Below are 11,027 nucleotides of genomic sequence, written 5' to 3'. Positions count from 1 at the left end.
CGTGAGATTTGCACACCATCCTATGAACTCTTGATATAGTGATACTTCTCGCCCTCATTCTTCATTCCTCGGTTCCTGTGTTGTTGTAACCAGAATGCCGACAAGTGAACCATGATGTGTGAATTCAATACTCCTAGCAACCCTGTTGCTTGGTAGTTAATGGACAATTATTTCATTCTTAGCGTGTTGGTTTTCGAATCATCGTTCTAAGATACATCGTGCTACCAAGTCCTTATTTCTGGTTCTCTCCTCGATCAATGAGTTAGGATTGTGCCAATCCCTCGCTCTTGTGATCATCGCATCTTGCTCTGGAAAGCAAGATTGCTCCCGAGCTTAATAACATTTTGGTGGTTCGTGATTTACTGAATATCTTCTCGGAAGTATCACCAGGTTGTCACCTGACTATTATGTTGAGCTCGTGATCAAGTTGGTTCCTTGTAACCACCCCTTCTCCAAGAGTCTGTGTTGGATACCCCTAAGCTAGTTGGTTAAGCTAAACAACAACTTGGAGAGTTGGAAGATAAAATCTTGTCCGACTCAGTTCATTCCAAAGGGATATCCTTGTGTGTGTGTGTTGAAGAAAGATGTTATCTTCATTGATTGATCCTCGTGGTCAATTGTTGGATTTATTGTCTTACCCAAACCTTTGATTTGCATATGGGCTATCGTCAAATCAAGTCAGAACCAACGATATTCATAATGTTGTCTTACTCGTGGCTGTTTTCTTCGAGCATACACCATTATATCTTCTAGGTATGACCAATGCTATCACCTTGTTCACCTAATTGTGGAATTCCACCTATATGGAAGTCTGGATGGATTGTTGTTGAGCCCATTGACAACATTTTTGTCTTGTCCATGATTCATGTTGAACATCAAGCTAGTGTTGGAAACTTTTGTAAGCATTATCTTTATGTTCCGTTCATGAAGCCTAGGTTTGGATGAAAGAAGTGACTCCCTCTAATTCATGTGCATTTGATGCAAGTTGCCATCGTGAATTAGAGAAAGTTATTTTTGCCTCCTCCGGAATCATCCCAAGTCAGTCAAGCATATGTGCAAAGTATTCTATGGTTTGGAGACTTGCAACCTTCATCCCATATGTATTCCCTAGCACCCCAAGCCACTGATTGATTTGTTCAAGGAAAAGGAGTTGATGTGCGAATACTAGTTCATGCACCAGACTTCGATATCCTCGTTGATGGTTCCCCACCTGAACTGGGCAGTGTTTTATTATAAGACTACTACGTGGTCATGCTTGTCTGAGGCAACGTGTTCACATGTTTGTAGCAGAACCAGCTCATGTTCTGGAGCTTACTACCGTAGTCCATTTCCCTAGAATCTCGCAATGTCGTCTCGTCGATTTGTGTTGCAAACTTTCATTTTTCTTTCTAGACTCGATGAGTTTGGAATATCCTGACACCAACCAGATCTGAATCTTAGGCAGATATGATGGTTGGAATGTTCCCAAGAACTATAATATTGGTCTCCTGTAACCCGGTAAAGTGGATGTCGTGGCTGACACACCCAGCCGGAAGACATATTATTGTAGTATCTTGATTGAAGAAGTTGGCCACCTCCCCATAAGGATTTCGTAGGATTTACTCCCTAGTTGTCCCTTATGGATTTTCGTGTCCCCGAAGTCCGATCTTTTACTTGATGTTCTAGATATCAAACCATTTCTATGAATGGGTTACGCTAGCACATCAGGGAGAACATTAGAAGCGGAGTGCTAAATGTCTCTCGGTCGATCATCCAGATTTTGTTTCCTTGGGCCCGCCAAGGTGAAGTCTGAGAACGTGTTATCTTCCTGTGCATCTGCATCTTCCACCGGTATTCATCGTGGTAGTACATTGTGTTGCCAGGATCGTTGACACGGATATTGGTAAAACCTTGATGAATATGGAAATGCCCAAGTTCTTGAGAGCACGCACAAGCGCTAGGTGTTAGCACCGGCACTAACTGGGATTGCTCCCAGTTTTCTTCGGTTAGGCTATAACTTTTCAACAGTGGGCTCACTCTCTACTGTTAAGCTTCTCCCCAGTTACCAGAATCATTCCCAGCATTTGCATTTTGTTCCCAGCTTGCACCGCCAATGTGCCATTCTACCATGGGTCCCATCCATTTCCGGTGATAAGAAAAAATCATCCATTGCATTGTCTTCAACAAGGTAGTCCACATCATCCATTCTAGTATGAGTATGCCATCCCTTCGAACTCTTTCAACAAATCGATTGTGATTTGTCTTTGGCTGGTATAAAGAGTTTCCATGATCCTTTCCAATAGAGTTTCTTTCTGACGTCATCGTGTTGGATGAAGATCTCGAAAGCAAAGATGTCAAGATCAATATGAAGCAATGAATCAACATTATTGAGAAGGACAGTTGGATCATGAAGATTATGTTAGTTTGCATTCCCCCTTCATCCTACCCTATGCTTGAATCTCGAGACGAGATTCTTGTTTAGTGGGGGCGAGTTGTCACATCCCTAGCTTCTGGTGCTACCTAGTGTTTGCATCTTGCTTGTTTCATGTTTAACTTTCATGGAAATTTGAAATGGGGATGTTCAAACCCTAGCATCAAAAGGAATTCGAGTAGGTTCAACCAAAATATTTTTTTTCAATGATTTCAAAATGCCCTTTAAAATGTTCATCATTTCTGGATCAAGGTGGAAGCATCTACCAAAAATGGTTCACATTTTTGCAGGACATATTTGGACGTTGAGTTAATCCAAACATATTTGAATTGGGGCTATTTAAATGCTATATATATTTTAGATGCTCCAAAAATGTTGGAAATTGTTAAGGGTCACTGGAATAAATCAGAAAGAACCCATAATTATTTCCAGGATTTTATGAAATGGTTTAGCTTTATTACTAAACCAAAACAGAGAAACAACATAGAAAACAGAAACTAAATTAGGAAAGAGAGAGAAAGAAGTACCTGGGCCACCTACCTACGGACGCACCGGCCCAGCTCCTGTTCTAGCCCAGCCCACCAGGGGCTCCCCCTGTCGTCTTCCTCCCTGGACAGAAGGACAGAGGCGTGTGCCCCACGCGCGCGGCCACGCGCCCCGGCCACCTCCTGCTTCCCGCCGCCTCCTCGACGTCGCTTCGGACGCCACGTAGTCCCCTGCTTCCCTTTGGCCTCTCCCCTCCACGCAGCTCTCTCTCCCATCCCTCTCTGCTCTCTTCCCGTACGGAGCTCGACCCTACCGCCTCTGCACCGAGATTGCCGGCGACCGTACGCCATCTCCGACGCTTCCCCGAGCCTGATGAGCTCCGCATCGACTCCGCCGTGAGCGCCTCGTCGCCTCCCTCTCCTCCCTTCCTCGATTTCGTGTCGTAGCCGCACTAACCATCGGACCCGAGAGCTCACCGCCACCGTGGTTCTCCACCGCCGTGGTCAGACCCACTGTCTCTCATTTTCGAGCACGGGATCATGCTCCGTATCTCACCAGGAGCACGTAGCACCCGCCAGCGCCTCCCCTAGAGCACCGCAACGCCGAACCCGAGCTCGCCGAGCTCGCCCGAGCTCCGGCCGCTGCCTACCTCGCCGCTGCCACCGCCACAGTGCACCCCAGCCACTGCCGCTCATTGCGTTGGATGCGGGAGAGCCTGGGCTTCGCATTCATGCCATCCGCCGTTGATTTGGTCGCCGGAGGAGCGTTTCCGACGCCCTCCGCCGTCTCTGGCGTCACCGGCGACGAGCCACGGGTCAACTCCGGTGAGTTTGACCCTGGTTGACCAGATTGGACTCCCCTCTGAGTCACTAACACGCGGGCCCGGCCCTACTAACTAATCTAGGATTAGTGCTAATTAAACCAGGATAGTTTAGTTAGTAACTGACCTACGGGTCCCACTGGTCAGTTTGACCTGGGCCGTCCGTTGACCTGCTGACGGTACTAATACGTCATGCTGACGCAGTAAATATTTTCTGGGATTTAAAATAAATCAAAAATGATTTATTTATTTCAGAAAATATCCAAAACTTCTAAAAATCATATAAAATCAACCGTAACTCCAAATGAAACAAATTCTATATGAAAAATTATCACAAAAATCCAAAGAATCTGTTTATGGCATTTTCATGCATGTTTGAGCAAGTTAACCTCACTGAATAGGACAATTCATGATTATGGAATAGATGATAATTAGTTTTGGAGTTGGAATTTGCTATAGGTTTGAATTCCACTTCAATGAATATGACTAACTGTTGCACTAGGTCAATTCAGTACTTTAATATGACATATCATTCATATGAATGTGCATTGCATGGATTGTGCTTTCTTTTGTGTTTGTCGGTGGTTGTTCCCTCTTAGTAGACGATGTTTCCGACGACGTGTTTGATGACACCGATGAAGAAATATACTATCTTCAGAAGTGCCAGGCAAAGCAAAACCCCCTTGTTCATTCCGATACAATCCCACTCTCTCGCTCCTGCTCTCTTTTACTGCATTAGGACAACAGCGATTCAACTGTTAGATGATGCGGTAGTTGAACCCCTTTCCTCTGCATGACCTGTCATTGCCACAGTAAATAGATGAAACCCACTAGTATGAGTAGGAGTTGTTTGAGACCTGATGTGCCTACTCATTTATGCTTGTTTGTCATGCCTGCTACTGCTTAGAGTTGAGTTAGGTCTGATTCATCGGGGATGAATTGGAATGGTGATGAACATGTCCTACTGTGAGTGTGAGCTAAGTGTGTGAACACGATTTGGTAAAGGTAGCGGTGAGAGGCCATGTAGGAGTACATGGTGGGTTGTCTCATTGCAGCCATCCTCAGGAACTGAGTTCTGTGTTTGTGATCAATGAACAGCTACTACCACACATTGGGTTCCGGTAACCTGGCCCCTCTCGACTTATTAATCAACTTGATCTCTATCCAGGAGTTGCAACTAGTTTCTGGTGTTTGTAGGTAGTGTTAGTAGTCTACCAAGTGGCACCCAGTACAGGTGGGCTTGGGACAGACTAGGCACAGTGGCCCGGTGTACCAAGTGGCACCCGGATGGTGGGCTTGGGAACCCTGCACACATCGTTTGGGGCCGTGAGCGACACCCCGGCCGGATCTCCATGCGGATTGAACCCGAATAGGCGATAAACCTGGACGAGAGACTTGTGTGGTTAGTCAGGTCGTGGCCGACTCCCTCGCCAGGCTTCCGCTTGAAGGTTGCCGAGATACACGAGGTGTACATGGCGGTAAGTGGCGAGAGCGTGTGTGAAGAAGTACACCCCTGCAGGGTTAACATTATCAATTCGAATAGCCGTGTCCGCTGTAAAGGACTTCTGGGTTGCCTGTACAGTTCATAGATAAGTGAAAGTGGATACTCTAAAATACGCAAGATAAGCGTCAGTGCTATGGATGGCGTTCTCGTAGGGAGACGGGAGCGGATCCATAGTGGTGTATTGATATGGTGAATATGTGGACTCGTGTGCGCCACCTCAAAGAGTTACTTGAGTCGTAGAGTCATCTTGTGATGCCATGTTGTATTTGCACATATCGAGCATATTGTGTGTATGTTATTGAAATGCTTGGTATGTATGGGATCTGACAACCTAGTTGCTTATCCTTGGTAGCCTCTCTTACCGGGAAATGTCTCCTAGTGCTTCCACTGAGCCAACGTAGCTTGCTACTGCTCCAGAACACTTAGGCTGGCCGGCTTGTGTCCTTCTTCGTTCCTGTGTCTGTCCCTTCGGGGAAATGTCACGCGGTGTTTACCGGAGTCCTGTTAGCCCGCTACAGCCTGGTTTACCGGAGTCCTGCTAGCCCAGTTGCTACAGCCCGGATTCACTCGCTGATGACCGATACGTTCGTTGCTGGGTCATGTATGCCTATCCTGTAAGTTAGCGCCACTTTGGGTTCACGACTAGTCATGTCAGCCCGGGTTCTTTGTCATATAGATGCTAGCGACACTATCATATACGTGAGCCAAAAGGCGCAAACGGTCCCGGGTCTGGTAAGGCGACACCCATGGGAATACCATGTGTGAGGCCGCAAAGTGATATGAGGTGTTACATGCTAGATCGGTGTGGCATTGGATCGGGGTCCTGACAACGGATTTTGATGGCGCCCTTTTTAACGTGAATGCAGCTGTCTCTAATGCATAACCCCAATACGATAGTGGTAAATCAGTAAGAGACATCATAGATCGCACCATATCCAATAAAGTGCGGTTATGACGTTCGGACACACCATTACGTTGTGGTGTTCCATGTGGCGTGAGCTGTGAAACTATTCCACATTGTTTTTAAATGAAGGCTAAACTCGTAACTCAAATATTCTCCTCCACGATCAGATCGTAGAAACTTTATTTCCTTGTTACGATGATTCACCACTTCACCCTGAAATTCTTTGAACTTTTCAAATGTTTCAGACTTGTGTATCATTAAGTAGATATACCCATATCTGCTCAAATCATATGCGAAGGTCAGAAAATAACGATACTTACCACGAGCATCAACACTCATTGGATCGCATACATCGGTATGTATTATTTCCAATAAGTCAGTAGCTCGTTCCATTGTTCCGGAGAACGGAATTTTAGTCATCTTGCCCATAAGGCACGGTTCGCAAGCATCAAATGATTCATAATCAAGTGATTCCAAAAGTCCATTTTTACGGAGTTTCTTCATGCGCTTTACACCGATATGACCCAAACGGCAGTGCCACAAATATGTTGCAATATCATTATCAACTTTGCATCTTTTGGCATCAATATTATGAATATGTGTATCACTACGATCGAGATCCAACAAACTGTTTTCATTGGGTGTATGACCATTGAAGGTTTTATTCACGTAAACAGAACAACAATTATTCTCTGACTTTAAATGAATAACCATTTTGCAATAAACAAGATCAAATCATATTCATGCTCAACGCAAACGCCAAATAACATTTTTTTAGGTTTAACACTAATCCCGAAAGTATAGGGAGTGTGCGATGATGATCATATCAATCTTGGAACCACTTCCAACACACATCGTAACTTCACCCTCAACTAGTCTCTGTTTATTTTGTAACTCCTGTTTCGAGTTACTCATTTTTAGCCACTGAACAAGTATCAAATACTCAGGGGCTACTATAAACACTAGTAAGGGACACATCCATAACATGTATATCAAATATACCCTTGTTCACTTTGCCATCCTTCTTATCCACCAAATATTCAGGGCATTTCCGCTTCCAGTGACCATTTCCTTTGTAGTGTAAGCACTCAGTTTCAGGCTTTGGTCCAGCTTTGGGCTTCTTCGCAGGAGTGACAACTTGCTTGTCATTCTACTTGAAGTTCCCTTTCTTTCCCTTTGCTCTTTTCTTGAAACTAGTGGTCTTGTCAATCATCAACACTTGATGCTCTTTCTTGATTTCTACCTTCGTTGATTTCAACATCGCGAAGAGCTCGGGAATCGGTTTTTGTCAATCATGGTTCTTGAAACTATAGTTCATCACGAAGTTCTACTAACTTTGTGATGGTGACTAGAGAACTCTGTTAATCACTATCTTATCTGGAAGATTAACTCCCACTTGATTCAAGCGATTGTAGTACCCAGACAATCTGAGCACATGCTTACAACTTGAGCAATTCTCCTCCATCTTTTAGCTATAGAACTTGTTGGAGACTTCATATCTCTCAACTCGGGTATTTGCGTGAAATATTAACTTCAACTCCTGGAACATCTCATATGGCCCATGACGTTCAAAACGTCTTTGAAGTCCCGATTCTAAGCCGTTAAGCATGGTGCACTAAACTATCAAGTAGTCATCATATTGAGCTAGCCAAACGTTCACAACATCTGCATCTGCTCCTGCAATAGGTCCGTCACCTAGCGGTGCATCAAGGACATAATTCTTCTGTGCAGCAATGAGGACAATCCTCAGATCATGGATCCAATCCGCATCATTGCTACTAACATTTTCAACACAGTTTTCTCTAGGATCATATCAAAATAAACATATGAGAGCAACAACGCGAGCTATTGATCTACAACATAATTTGCAAAATACTACCAGGACTAAGTTCATGATAAATTTAAGTTCAATTAATTATATTACGTAGAACTCCCACTTAGATAGACATCTCTCTAATCATCTAAGTGATCATGTGATCCAAATCAACTAAACCATAACCGATCATCACGTGAAATGCTGTAGTTTCCAATGGTGAACATCACTATGTTGATCATATCTAGTATATGATTCACGCTCGACCTTTCGGTCTCAATGTTCCGAGGCCATATCTGCATATGCTAGGCTCGTCAGGTTTAACCTGAGTATTCTGCGTGTGCAAAACTGGCTTGCACCCGTTGTAGATGGACGTAGAGCTTATCACACCCGATGATCACGTGGTGTCTGGGCACGACGAACTTTGGCAACGGTGCATACTCAGGGAGAACACTTTTATCTTGAAATTTAGTGAGAGATCATCTTATAATGCTACCATCAATCAAAGCAAGATAAGATGCATAAAAGATAAACATCACATGCAATCAATATAAGTGATATGATATGGCCATGATCATCTTGTGCTTGTGATCTCCATCTCTGAAGCACCGTCATGATCACCATCGTCACCGGTGTGACACCTTGATCTCCATCATAGCATCGTTGTCGTCTCGCCAACTATTGCTTCTACGACTATCGCTACCGCTTAGTGATAAAGTAAAGTAATTACAGGGCGATTGCATTGCATACAATAAAGCGACAACCATATGGCTCCTGCCAGTTGCCGATAACTCGGTTACAAAACATGATCATCTCATACAATAAAATATAGCATCACGTCTTGACCATATCCCATCACAACATGCCCTGCGAAAACAAGTTAGACGTCCTCAACTTTGTTGTTGCATGTTTTACGTGGCTGCTACGGGCCTAGCAAGAACCGTTCTTACGTACGCATCAAAACCACAACGATAGTTTGTCAAGTTAATGTTGATTTAACCTTCTCAAGGACCGGGCGTAACCAAACTCGGTTCAACTAAAGTTGGACAAACTGACACCCGCCAGCCTCCTATGTGCAAAGCACGTCGGTAGAACCAGTCTCTCATAAGCGTACGTGTAATGTCGGTCTGGGACGCTTCATCCAACAATACCGCTGAACCAAAGTATGACATGCCGGTAAGCAGTATGACTTGTATCGCCCACAACTCACTTGTGTTCTACTCGTGCATATAACATCTATGCATAAAACCTGGCTCAGATGCCACTGTTGGGGAACGTAGTAATTTCAAAAAAAAATCCTACGCACACGCAAGATCATGGTGATGCATAGCAACGAGAGGGGAGAGTGTGTCCACGTACCCTCGTAGACCGAAAGCGGAAGCGTTAGCACAACGCGGTTGATGTAGTCGTACGTCTTTACGGTCCGACCGATCAAGCACCGAAAACACGGCACCTTCGAGTTCTTGCACACGTTCAGCTCAATGGCGTCCCTCGAACTCCGATCCAGCCGAGTGTCGAGGAAGAGTTCCGTCAGCACAACACCATGGTGACGATGATGATGCTCTACCGTCGCAGGGCTTCGCCTAAGCACCGCTACGATATTATCGAGGAGGACTATGGTGGAGGGGGGCACCGCACACGACTAAGAGATCAATGATCAATTGTTGTGTCTCCAAGGGGTGCCCCCCTCCCCGTATATAAAGGAGTGGAGGAGGGGGAGGGCCGGCCCTCTCTATGGCGCGCCCTAGGGGAGTCCTACTCCCACCGGGAGTAGGATTCCCCCTTTCCTAGTAGAACTAGGAGCCCTTCCAAGTAGTGGGAGAAGGAGGGAGCGAAAGGGAAAAGAGAAGAGAAGGAAAGAGAGGGCGCCGCCCCTCCCCCTAGTCCAATTCGGACTAAGCATTGGGGAGGCGTGCAGCCTCCCCTCTCTCTTTTCCCTAAAGCCCAATAAGGCCCATATATTCCCGGACGAATTCCCGTAACTCTCCGGTACTCCGAAAAATACCCGAATCACTCCGAACCTTTCCGATGTCCGAATATAGTCGTCCAATATATCAATATTTACGTCTCGGCCATTTCGAGACTCCTCGTCATGTCCCCGATTTCATCCGAGACTCCGAACTACCTTCGGTATATCAAAACACATAAACTCATAATATAACCTTCATCGAACATTAAGCGTGCGGACCCTACGGGTTCGAGAACTATGTAGACATGACCGAGACACATCTCCGGTCAATAACCAATAGCGGAACCTGGATGCTCATATTGGCTCCCACATATTCTACAAAGATCTTTATCGGTCAAACCGCATAACAACATTGGTTGTTCCCTTTGTCATCGGTATGTTACTTGCCAGAGATTTGATCGTCGGTATCTCAATACCTAGTTCAATCTCGTTACCAGCAAGTGTCTTTACTCGTTCCGTAATACATCAGCCTATAACTAACTCGTTAGTTACAATGCTTGCAAGGCTTATAGTGATGTGCATTACCGAGTGGGCCCAGAGATACCTCTCCGACAATCGGAGTGACAAATCCTAATCTTGAAATACGCCAACCCAACAAGTAGCTTCGGAGACACCTGTAGAGCACCTTTATAATCACCCAGTTTCATTGTGACGTTTGGTAGCACACAAAGTGTTCCTCCGGTAAACGGGAGTTGCATAATCTCATAGTTATAGGAAAATGTATAAGTCATGAAGAAAGCAATAACAACATACTAAACGATCAAGTGCTAAGCTAACGGAATGGGCCAAGTCAATCACATCATTCTCCTAATGATGTGATCCCGTTAATCAAATGACAACTCATGTATATGGTTAGGAAACTTAACCATCTTTGATTAACGAGCTAGTCAAGTAGTGGCATACTAGTGACACTATGTTTGGCTATGTATTCACACATGTATTATGTTTCCGGTTAATATAATTTTAGCATGAATAATAAACATTTATCATGAAATAAGGAAAGAAATAATACCTTTATTATTGCCTCTAGGGCATATTTCCTTCATCTTGTTCGTCTGCTCGGGCCGTCGGCCAGTAAAAACCTGTACGGAAGGCCATGCTTACAAGGGCCCGAGTTGCGG

The sequence above is a fragment of the Triticum aestivum genome, chromosome 2B, assembly GCF_018294505.1.
Source record: "Triticum aestivum cultivar Chinese Spring chromosome 2B, IWGSC CS RefSeq v2.1, whole genome shotgun sequence".
Classification (NCBI taxonomy): domain Eukaryota; kingdom Viridiplantae; phylum Streptophyta; class Magnoliopsida; order Poales; family Poaceae; genus Triticum; species Triticum aestivum.
Note: the sequence above shows the minus strand (reverse complement) of the source record.